Consider the following 12,263-nt stretch of genomic DNA (forward strand, 5'->3'; position numbering starts at 1 on the left):
TCAACATACAATTGTGCATTGAGTTGAATAACAAATGGTTGGTAAAGAAACAGATCATAGTTATTAAACTAGAAAAAAGTCTTGTCAGTAACTCGAGTTAAATTGAAACATAAAAGGATTTGATATGTACAAATAAATGTTCAACATTTGTTATCGAAAGTTTGTTATCGTAAGTAATGTAGATAACTCATAGGCAGACATTGCTAGGGATCTTAAACAAAATGGGCGGTAGACGGCTAATGGTTATTGTCATTGATACTTAAGATATTCAAGATTTATTTTCCACTTTGAAAATCGAAAACCATTTAAGCTAATATATCGAAAATGTACACATTTATATGATGTGTTCAAATAAACGGTCTTTGTTTATATAGACGCGTTGCAGTTTTTATAACAGTAATTGTCTCAAATATTCTCAAATTAAAACTCTGAGAATGTCTTAAATTTTCCAGCGATTATGAAGCCCTTGTCTCGGAACTTGGGTTGTGTCTAATGATAATATCTTGCTTTGGGAGAACCTTACCAACTCTAGTGTGCATTGTTGGTGATCTTGTTGTAGATGAACTCTGTCACCTCAATCTAGTTATTTTTGTTAAATGATGTTCAAGTTGTTTCTGAACAGGACCATCGCTCATTGGTTCTGATATCTTTGACAATTGCTTCTTAACGCTCTAAACACTCTGAGCTTAATGTTTCCTTGTGTGCATGTTTGTTATCTGTATTAGGCAGATGTTGATAGTGTGTATATACAGATAATTTTCGTATTCTGTATCCGTGTTCCTACCTCTTCTTCATTCCAGTGCACAAATTTGATACCGGGTTTCTCTTTCGTTCTGATAGTGGAGAGTTTTTGGCGAATAGCTCTCCTGATCCAACCCAGGCTCCACAAGAATAATTCAAAGGGCCATCAGAAGCTAGTGATGACTACAAAGATACAAGCTGCTCGGAGCTGAACATAAATGTTATGTTCAAATCAAAGTGTCATATTTGGCTGTGTTGCGCAGCACAACAGTTTGTTCAAGGTCGTTGTAGCCTCTGTCTTCAAGACTCGAGATTTCTGTCAAGTTTACCCTACGCGTACCTAATGTAAAACGGTATAACCCAATGGGGCGAGTGTTTTTCGGGGATAAATATGGCGGGTTGCATCATGTTTATTCCATCGGGGTTAAATTGTCAATCGTTAAATCCCCAAAGATTGCGGTCTATATGTCAAGACAGCCTGGTTAATATCTTAGCAAGCGCCTATATCTTGAGTCCGCCCCGATATCAGCCATTTTGGGCTTCGCTGAGTTTAGCATGGTCGCTTTACTTGTTTATTGGTGCCTAGCACATATTTGGTATCGATTTAAGCATTAGAAAAAAACGTGGAGTGCTAATTTCGCCATTTCCATGCTGTGGACTACTTGTGTCAAGACTTCGACTTGGTTATTTTACATAATTGTGATGAAAGCGAAGTGTCATTTTTAAAAAGCAAATATAATAGTATGTGTCCTTTCTAAACTTCTGAGTACTTACAGTTTGTGTTGGATTTTATGTTGATGTTCATAGTCATTAAAGGGGCTCGTTATCAAATTGACAATTGATTTTTTGTCACAAAATCAAACATAAATTAAAAAAGTGAATGATAAGGTGCGCTATAGCAATACAGATATATGATTACATTAAAACAAATATTGTATGACTTAAATTATAATTTTACGACAGCAGAACGATTGGACACTTTAAATATTGTTAAAAAAATTGTGTTAAAAGGGTTATGTTAAAACGTTGATTGTTTACATAAACTAAAATAAACACGTTATAAAATGGGTGTGATTGCAAAGAAGTTACGGCAAAATCCTGTATATCAGGTCTTAATCCTAGTGGGATTAAAGGTCGCTGTGGTGTAATGAATATGGTGTCCGCCTAGCGACCGGGAGGTCACGGGTTCGATCCCCACCGTGGGAGCGTCTTTAGATCTTCCCCAAAGACACCAAGTTCTAGGCCCAGGAAACGGACTCGAGAGTGTTTATATAAGCCTTAGGCTTTCAATGCAATCGAGCTGAAATAAATAGGTTTAAACTAATCCTAGTGGGGTCAATGTATTTACAATTATTTCCTATCGATGTCATGTTGATATTACATTCCGTTAAAAATAACAATTTAGTACATTTGAAACACATGTTAAAAAGCGAGTTTAGTTATACTATACTACTAGCAAATGAGATTTGATAGAAAGTTGGAAATGTTTAATATATTTATAATATTCCAGGTCCTTTATTATGGTATCGGAGAAGTCATTGTGATTATCGACGGAGGAAATCAAAACACAAGTAACTTTTTTTCATAAAAATCTACCCGCAAAATAAAAAAAAATGGCTATATACACGATAACATGTACATTGCGATATATCTCTTTCTGTAATACGTTGGTTCGCTGTGTTGTCCTGCGTTGTATTGTTTTTATATAGTGTCGTCTTTTTTTAGAATCATGACATCTTATTGGCATTGACAATATAAACTGTTTTCAGATTTCCTGCATCAAGGGGTTAATATCACGAAATTGAATGGTCATTTGGATATAATAGAATGTACTTTTAACAAGGATTTATCATTCCGGAAAAGAAACACAGCAACCAATGAAGATACTATTTTCGCTGAGTGTTTTACTGCTGAGCGAGATTGTTTCGTCTTGAATGGAACATTTGCAGAAAATATTAGAAAACCACTGTATACAGGACATGGTGGAATTATTATAATTAAACAACTCAACGAAGACACGTATGGGGACTACACTTGTTACGAAACATACAACACGAGCAACGAAGCTTCCATATCAATCGAAAGGCCAAAAATAAAAACAAATGAAGGGACTTCTGAAACCCCAAACAAAGGTAAGTATGTAATCGTTGCCCATTGAAGTTATATTTATTTTTAAGGAATCCCTCTTGTTAGTTATGCATTCTCCTGTTAATATGTTAACATCGACATTCTTCTTTTGTATATGCGTATGATTACCGCCAAATTCGTTACAGTCCGCTTACAATTCTTTCCGCAAATATTTCGTTTTTATTGGGAATGCGTTTATTATTCAAGTTTACAAATATATTTGGAGTGATTTATTAATTTAATTTTACCATAACCGATTGCTTATAAAATCTACATAATTTACACAGTCACATTCAAATTTGTATTATTACGTTATCATAACATTTACCCATGGTGGCGTAGTTTGAATGTTAAACTCAATTTAAGATTTTTCAGATAAATGTGTTTAAGTCGTACCATTCTTTCAACAACGCGTTATTAAACAATGCTCTAAGAAACACATAAAGTCGAGCGTGTATGCTATTTAATTATATTAAATGTCAATGTGTTTGTATAATTGTTGTTATAATTGATATTAAACTATAACGTTAGGAGTGTATCTATAGAGCTGTGCAAAACAAAATGTGAGTTACACAACTATTGTGATTCATGTTGTATTAATTGTATTGTTTTTTGTTTATTTTATGATTCCATACTTTTTTCACAGTTTATAAAAAGAACAATAAAGTATTAAAGCTTTTATTAGTTACACGCAAACTGAATTATAAATATCACTTATTGTACCCATTTTATACAGTGGCCTCTTAAAAATAAAGTTTAATTATATGTATATATGACGGTTAAATATATAATATGACAATTGCTGAAACGATGCAGAGAATAACTATAGTCAGACTATTTGTATTTTGTTGGTTTAACTGATACACCACCTTAAACACAGTATTGTAGTTTAGTCAGATTTAGATTGCTTTCTTTGTTTCGAAGAAAATGCAACCAGAACATAATTACGTGTATTGTTAATATACATTTACATGACTATGTGCTTCAGTTCCAATCATTGTTGTTGCAATCCTGTCAGTAATATCTACAGGCAAGTACTTTTAATAAACATTGTCACTTTATGTGAACTATTGTTTAAATGTTAAATGCATATTCATTGTATAAGAGTTTGACTCTTCTGTCGCAGAAGCTATTGAAATAAGCTGTGATATTGAATTATGGCATTTCCTAAACAATAAACATTTTGATACCTATATCCATATTGCATTTGGCTTTATTCATTCATTAATGTTACACATTTTATGTGTAACAAACTAAACTTCCCAAAACCTTAAATTATTTTTCTTCTTTAATAATAAAGTATGAAAGTGTTTACAACGTTTAAATCAATGTATATGATTACGTGATAAAGAACAAGAGAGATCGAATCACAATACTAGACACGTTTCTGTATGCAACGCACTGTATTTGTCGATTTGCACATTTGCCAATTATTAAGTTAGCACCTGTATTTCTTTTTGCATTCAATTATTTACAAACAAACATTGGGAAACTTAGTAAAAATATTACTTGTAACTATAACCTTAGTATCCTATGCCCATAGCAAATTTGATCGTCTTGTTTCTGTGTTGCTTTTTAAATATAAAAAAACTTAATACTCCGATTGTATTATCTTTTTTGCAAACAGAAGTGGTTCCGTATCACATATTGGTACCGTTATTTAGAACAAATACTTCTTTATACTGTTCAATACCTTGGCTGGTACTATTTAATCCTGATAACATTTTACTTCGTTATTTGTGAGATATGTTGTTGATCAATACAAGTGTTACTATTAAGGAGAAATGGGTCTCATCGCTTCGTGGATTTATGTTTTGCCCAATTTTAAGTAGGGAACATATTATTAATAACATGGTATGTTTTTGTTGTTACACTTTATATTTTTAAGTATCTGTATTATGTCAGCATTTCATTACTGTGATATTGTCAAAAACAACGTATGTTGCGTATTTTTATATAGAATATTTTACTAACATATGCAACCAGCAATTTTACCACGTTTAATTGTATCAAACAGTGACTACACACAACATCTTATCACCTTTTAATTTTATGAAAAGTGTCAGCTTGTCAAATAAGCCATCCTCATTTCACATGAACACACATGCACGTATAGTAGTTGTGTGTGAGACTTTTACCAAATGATAAACGTACTGATAATTTCCAGGCGAACTTATATGTGCCTGATTATGATGCACCCGCCTGTCAAAGATATCCAATTCTTTGGAGAAATTGTTACTCAAACGCGATACGGTATAACCATTTTAAACTACACATTATAAAATGACTAGATCAAGTTAAAATAAAAAGCACAATGCAAGCGAACTTGCAATACATATGAATCAAAGCCAAAATTTGCCCTGATCAATTATCTTTATTATTAATAGAAAAATCAATCAGTCCCTCGAGTTATACGACTGTTTTTCAACTAACTCTTAAAATACTTCGTTAAATTTATGGGCAGTCTGCCCATCAGTTGAGAATTCAGCACCGAAGAAGATTACTCTTGCAACAATAATCTCTCCGATTGAAGAACGTTATGCCATTGTTGATAATCAACGCCGACCATAGATGAATTCCATTTCATTTGTGTTTGCTCCATGCTACCGTTTAACTACGTCAAAATACATTAACACGTATTTATTACATTAACTCATCATCTGTTGTTAAGTTCCATAGTTTATTGACATCAACATGAAAGTTTGAAATTATAAATGTATGTAAATATGTAAAAGAAGCTTTAACTATACGAAATGCTATTATTAATACCACTTATTGACTTAATAGTTTCTTTAAGCAGTGTATGTATCACTTTGCAGTCATGTACACTATGTCAAGTAATATATATAATATATTTGGAATTATTGTTAATATTTCATCATATATCATAGGCGGACGCGGCGTACGCCCCCCCCCCTAAAATCGCCAAAGTAATGTCAATTCATTTGATGTTTCACACTTAACTAGATCTAAATCACCTATTAAAACTTGTCAAAGCCTTCAAAATCACTAAAATCGTGGATCTTCCGGGGAGCTTCGCTCCCCTGGACCCCCAAAACTATAAACTATGCACTTTTTTGGCATTATAAGAAGGTAATTTAATGCAAGTATATAAGGCGTGACATGCTCGAGAAGTGCATGTCAAAGCCTTCAAAATCACTAAAATCGTGGAGCTTCCGGGGCCGAAGACCCCCTAAACTATAACTATGCACTTTTATCAGGCATATAAGAAAGGTACTTTGCATGAAAGTATATAAGGCGTGACATGCTCGAGAAGTGGTTAGCCAAAGCCTTCAAAATCACTAAAATCGCTGTAGCTTACAGGGGGCTTTCGCCCACTGGGACCCCCTAGCACCACAGCCAGGGGGCCTCTAGCAGCCCCCGGAGACCCCCAGCAAATCTGTTTCATAATCCCGCACCCCTAACCAGAAATCCTGGGATCCGCCCCTTATATATACATGAGTGCAAGTTAAAAGCAATGACGTTTATCCTTACTGCCTTTAAACACTTCATATGTTGACTTTTTGTTCCAATAAACGTTGTTTGTATTCTCTGCCTTTACTTTAAATGTTCATTGAATTTAGTATACATATACACGCGCCCGACAGCCTAGCCTTTTATTTATAATTGTATCGTATTGAAAACGATGTACTATGGTATAAGTCTACATAAACGGTCTATGTTACTTGGTCTCTGTTCTAAAATCAATTTACAAAAAACATCAAATAAATAATCAGATATTTGAATGATTAACGCGTGAGCGGAAATTTCAGTTTTGCATCAGTCACTTCAATAAATGACTTGAGAATGCAATTCTACCACACTCTGCGAAGAAATGCGACTTGTTACAAGCATATTCTAGCTCGTAATTTTAATAAAGCCGTCAGCAAGTTCAAAAGGCTTGAAACGACTTGTTAGAGTCATTGTTTAAACCGCGTGATTAATGTATTGTGTCACTTTTTTGCAGATCGTTATTAAACTTTGTAAGAATGTGTCAGAATGTTCATATTGAGAATATCTAGGTCAGGCTTTAAATTTGGTGAATTATTGATAACAACTAGGTAACCAAATCAATACTATAAAACGCCTTTGGCACACTCTTACCCGCGGACAGCTTATTATCGCTCTGTGAAGTGCCTTATTCAAACTGTGTACTTTTTTATGAAAAGCGCACGTTCAAGATAAAAATGACACCATTCTAAATTTGTGACTTTTGCTCAAAATACTCGACCGGCAAATTATAAAAATTGCCCTAACCGTTACATATCAGATATCAAATTTATTACTATGATAATGTATGCAAGATATTCCCATCATATCAAACGTAATTCAACTTTAGTTACATACACTTATGTTTATACATTTCTACATTTTATAGATACACAACTACCAATTACAACTAAATATGTAAACACTCGACTTACTGTGTATATAGAGTCTTTTACAGAAATAAAAAAAAGACTCAAATGCAATTTGTCGAACGCCATTCCTTATGCAATTGCAAAATTACTTTAATTTGTGGTCTTTATTGTAAATTATAATTTATTAAGTATTTTTATAAATATTCCTGTAAGTTTTAGTTATTATCAGCTCACACCAACTGTCGATCTTCGTCGTCAACTTGTCCAGTGCAGCCTCCAACGGTATACAATTATTTGATTATAAATATGTCTTACTAACATCGTCGATAATCAACACATGTCATGTATGTATTAAAATGTGCGTACAAAATGTCATAAAATCTAACAATATATATAGGATGCATGTTTTAAATGACATAACATGCAGTATGTATGTACTTTTTTGTTTATATATTTATCTAGAATGTACTATTTCAGTTTACACAAACAGTCACTCTCCATCGTCAATTTCGCCCAGTTTATCCTACTCAAACGGTAACAAAATATAAAATAATACATAAAACTAACCAGCAAGTTTCCATAATCAACATATACCATGCATGTTTTGAAATATGTGTACAATTTCATAGCCAAAGCAAACAATATACACCTGATGCAAGTTTTGAACGTTTTAAACAAAAGAATAAAGGGTTAAGTTGTTCATATATAAATGCATGCCACTACCTTTAAGTAAGTATTTCAAATGATACATTAAAAAACAATGTCTTTTGCTTTGAAAATACATGTTGAGTTTTTCGTTAAATTATGTACAGGTGATCATGCAAATGAAATAGAATCGTTACAAATATACAAACTATTCATGCATTTATGTTTATGATTGAGCGTGACATTTCTCCTTATTTAAATAAGACTTAATATTATTGAACTTATGCAACTTATACAAAATGTAAAATTCGTATGCTTAGATCGAATGTCCAGGTCTCAATTAAAAAGTACCATCAAACATGTTCAGATTTTAGCGTTCATATATTAAACCTCCGTCAAATTCATACTATACATTGTACTGATAATAGTACTAACAATAGAACATGGAATTTTAGATTCGAACAGCAGTGGAGGAATTTCCCGCCCGATTACACCATCTTCAAACAACAGGACCGGTACGAACACAATTACAAATTTTATGTTTTTATTTTTTATTTTCAACGATATACTTTTGAATAGTTACCACTTTATTTCTCATGGTGCATATTTACATATTTGTTAAAGTATTCGAAACACTGTGTTCTGCTTATATTTAACACACACATAACTCTCCCTGCAATGTCCTCGGAATGCTCTTCATTTTTTCAAATACACAGTCAATATGCAAATAAAATGGGGATTTGAAGAGAGCTACTGTTGATGCTTTGTAAAATTTACAACAATACATAAATATTGTCATGCAAAAATAAGTAGTTTTCTGTGCTGTAAAGAAAACGTCAAACATGTATGCTAATACATGTGCTGCTTCATTTCAGATATTTCAAGTCCTATCGAGAATACTGGGTATATATGCATATTTATATTAAAACGCGTATGATGTATGTCATTAAATAATTTATACTAACGGTATTCTGTACCAACAAATTATCTCCCATGTATGTTTCATTTTCTGTCTAAGTATTACTAGCTAGACACCTACTAGCTTACCCCCTTATGTGGGAAGCAAGGTGAGTCAATTATTAGACGTGAACGCGGCTCGGGCATTGCATAAATTTTCTAACTTTTATCAAAACTTGCCGGTCCAAGAAAAAGCCGTGCCCTAAATTTATCTAACCGAGTTATTCCACCATCATCAACACTATAACTGGACTCTGTGGAGGTAAGCGATACTAAACTGAGATTGATTATTCGAATTCATATTAACCTTATAATTGTGCTAAACCAGCTGCATTAGATTGAGGCGGTATGAGCTAAAGTAATTTTTAATAATTTCATAAATAAACTAGTATATTATGCAGAATAATCAGACATGCAATTAACATCAAACAATTATTTAAAAATCAATTAACATATTTTCAACAGCTTTCAACTGAAATGTCATCAAAGTATACATAATATGTTATTATGGTCATTACTATTTTTGAATAAATCAACGAAAAGGTCATAAATGCTAATTGAAACAGATAAGAACTAACAAATTTTTATCGTAAAACGTTTACTTATGTATTGATTCCTTTTTTGTCAATGTCAAGTTGGCTAGCTGCCCATCTATCTCGCTAAGTTTCCTTTCTAGTGCGCATCCTTTTCCACCTTTAAGCCAAATTTGTATATGAAAGCAGACGCAGTCTGACAGAAACATTATAAAGAAATGTCTCGATGTTCAAGAGCGTGTGTTGTGTTTATTTATGTCAAGTATTACGTACAGTCTATATTGACGTCTTTAAAATGTCACGTAACCATATTTTTCAAACGACCATTGTTCTCATCGGTCATGGGCCTGCTCATAGGTCCCGCAGTTTAATGACAAAACTTTAAACAACCCTGTTAAAATGTTACTATGTTAAGAGTTTTCGTTTTTGCAGTCTATATACCATCATGTGGATGATCGTTCGCGAAATTCCAATTTTTCAGTTTGTGATTTTAATTCTAGTCGATTGTTATTTAAATTAAACAACACATACCTGAGTATGCGTTGTAACATTTATTAGTTGGTTTCAACAATGTGTTATTTAATCGATTATTTGTGATAGTATTATGTACGAGGTTAAGACAAAACATCGCTCGGTGTTGTGTTTGTGTTAATGTGTCATACATTTATGTGTTTGTATAAGTGGAGAATATTCGTTAAACGTGTTATACGAAACTGTCTAATAGTAATAATGACTTGATTACGCTTATTGTCATTTTATAAGATAGCGTGTATGCTTGCCACTATCTACTGAAATGTCAGGCAATTGATATTTAAATAACTTTGTTACATATATCTACTTCAGAATGCTTACTGATCTACCGCCGGCGGACATCGCAGTCTAACGGTGTAGGGTATATCGCTTTTGCAACACGACGACCTTGGCGATTTAAACTTTCATGAATAAGAACGTAGTCACAAAACATAATAACATAAATACACGATTACTCATTTGAATGTTAGAAATGCTTAAGTTAGCATTTTCTATTACGCGTTGTGTATGCCATTCAGAATAGATCACTAAACATTATAAGCTAAAACGACATTAACGAAAGATGACATATGTTCAGCATTTTCAAGTGAAAAATAGCATTACTATGGCGTGCGTATTTTTCTATAAAAACACAATGCTAGATGTGATATATAACGTTTGTTTAGAAATGCGTTGGAAATGAGACAACAAGGATCGAAAAGAGTGAACAATAAGTACATGTATATGTATATCGAATATCATCGATTTACAGCTTTCTAAGTGTTACTTCTTCTGTTAACAAAATTTAGCCATTACTGTTTGATAAACTTCTATATCGTTAGAAATGGTATATTTGATCTTTCAGATTAACACAATTTTGCGAATATACCGGCGTATATCAAGGTCCTCTCTTATTTGAATATGTCATGTTAGTGTAAAGAAAATAATCAATGTACCGCACCGTGGAACGACTCATTTTTTATTTTAACAAATTTCATTAAAACATAAATATACAAAAACGTATACGGGTGCAGGCATTCAATTATTAACAAATAAATACGAAGATGAATTTAACTAAATTAAATTCATTCTAGCTGATGCAAATCAAACAATAATCGGACAATTTGCAACGCCTGTATACAAGCGACCATAATTCAATTGGCCTCCTTAAATTAAGTCGTTTGTCTTGTATTGATTGTGCGTTGTTAGTATAGTTAATTATTTTCTTTATAGACCGATGCTATTAATATAACTTTTATATTCCGGAATATATGTATATACTTGTTTCATCTTGAACAATTATCATGAGATTTAAATAAGCTATTGACTTGTAATTATTTTATTACTATGTAGTTTTGCACATTAAACGCTTTCAGTATAGTAAAAATTCGTGCTTTGCTTTATTTTTAAATAATATGCAGAATTGTTGCTGTTGTTGTTGTGCTATGTTTTAGCTCATATTGTTGTTTATCGGTATATACTATGGCGCAAAACCTGAATTTAATAGCACATTCTTACACATAAATGATTCATTCAAGCAGTGTTGCGAATTGGTCAATTGTGTCAACTTGTGACTGAACAAATGTTTTTAAATGTTTGAAATATAATGACAAGCAGACGTAGGCGAAGTATTTGATATACTATTTACCAAGTGTGACGAGCGTTAACTGTTTGTCATACATAAAGATTTAATCTGTTGCAAACAAACCAATTGTTCTTTGCATTAACGATTTTAATTACAAACCGGTGAATGTAAACATAAGTTTGCGCTTGATAAATCATGCTTCAAAAGTCTTCCTGCTAGAAATATATGATCAACATAATGAACTTTGTTTGTAATTTTGAACTTACATTTTTTTACAATATTAGTATTATAATATGCTATAAGTTACGGTACGTTATGTAAAGGGGTTGGATGTGTGGGAAAAACTCTCGGTTTCAGTTACCTGTGGATAAAGAATAATAGTTTCATAAATAATACATTCTTATTTTTGAATGCATTGCCACAAAATTAAGGATTAATTAAAAATATGACATCATCATGCCAGCCCAATGCACAACTCTCGCCGAAGAGTTATCCTAGTGCTCGAAAGTATTTCGCACTTGTGTTTGGATCCATGATAATTGTAGTGCATTTATCCTTTTATATACAATTGAATAATACTGTAAGGTTTGCAAATATTTCAATTACAAGACACTGCGTTAACACAGTTTCACGCTACACTATCAAAGATATCATATATAATTAGGTTTTATATTTCTGATGCTCAATATGAAATCTAATATAAAGTATGAACTGAAAAGGATTACTTCTGATTTCCCATAAAATGTTATTAATTTCATTCAACGCAGTATTATTCATACTTATATTTATCTGGTTAATTGACAC

General features: G+C 32.5%; 1 long non-coding RNA gene across 1 annotated transcript; it reads left to right on the forward strand.

The window, feature by feature from the left end:
* The first annotated feature begins 7,494 nt into the window (after window positions 1-7,494).
* Window positions 7,495-11,236, forward strand: LOC127870490 (uncharacterized). Its single transcript, XR_008044848.1, has 5 exons — window positions 7,495-7,511; window positions 7,707-7,763; window positions 8,330-8,389; window positions 8,750-8,777; window positions 10,208-11,236. It is a non-coding gene; the product is annotated as an uncharacterized LOC127870490 (long non-coding RNA).
* Window positions 11,237-12,263: the final 1,027 nt, after the last annotated feature.

The sequence above is a fragment of the Dreissena polymorpha genome, chromosome 2 (assembly GCF_020536995.1).
Source record: "Dreissena polymorpha isolate Duluth1 chromosome 2, UMN_Dpol_1.0, whole genome shotgun sequence".
Taxonomy (NCBI): Eukaryota; Metazoa; Mollusca; class Bivalvia; order Myida; family Dreissenidae; genus Dreissena; species Dreissena polymorpha.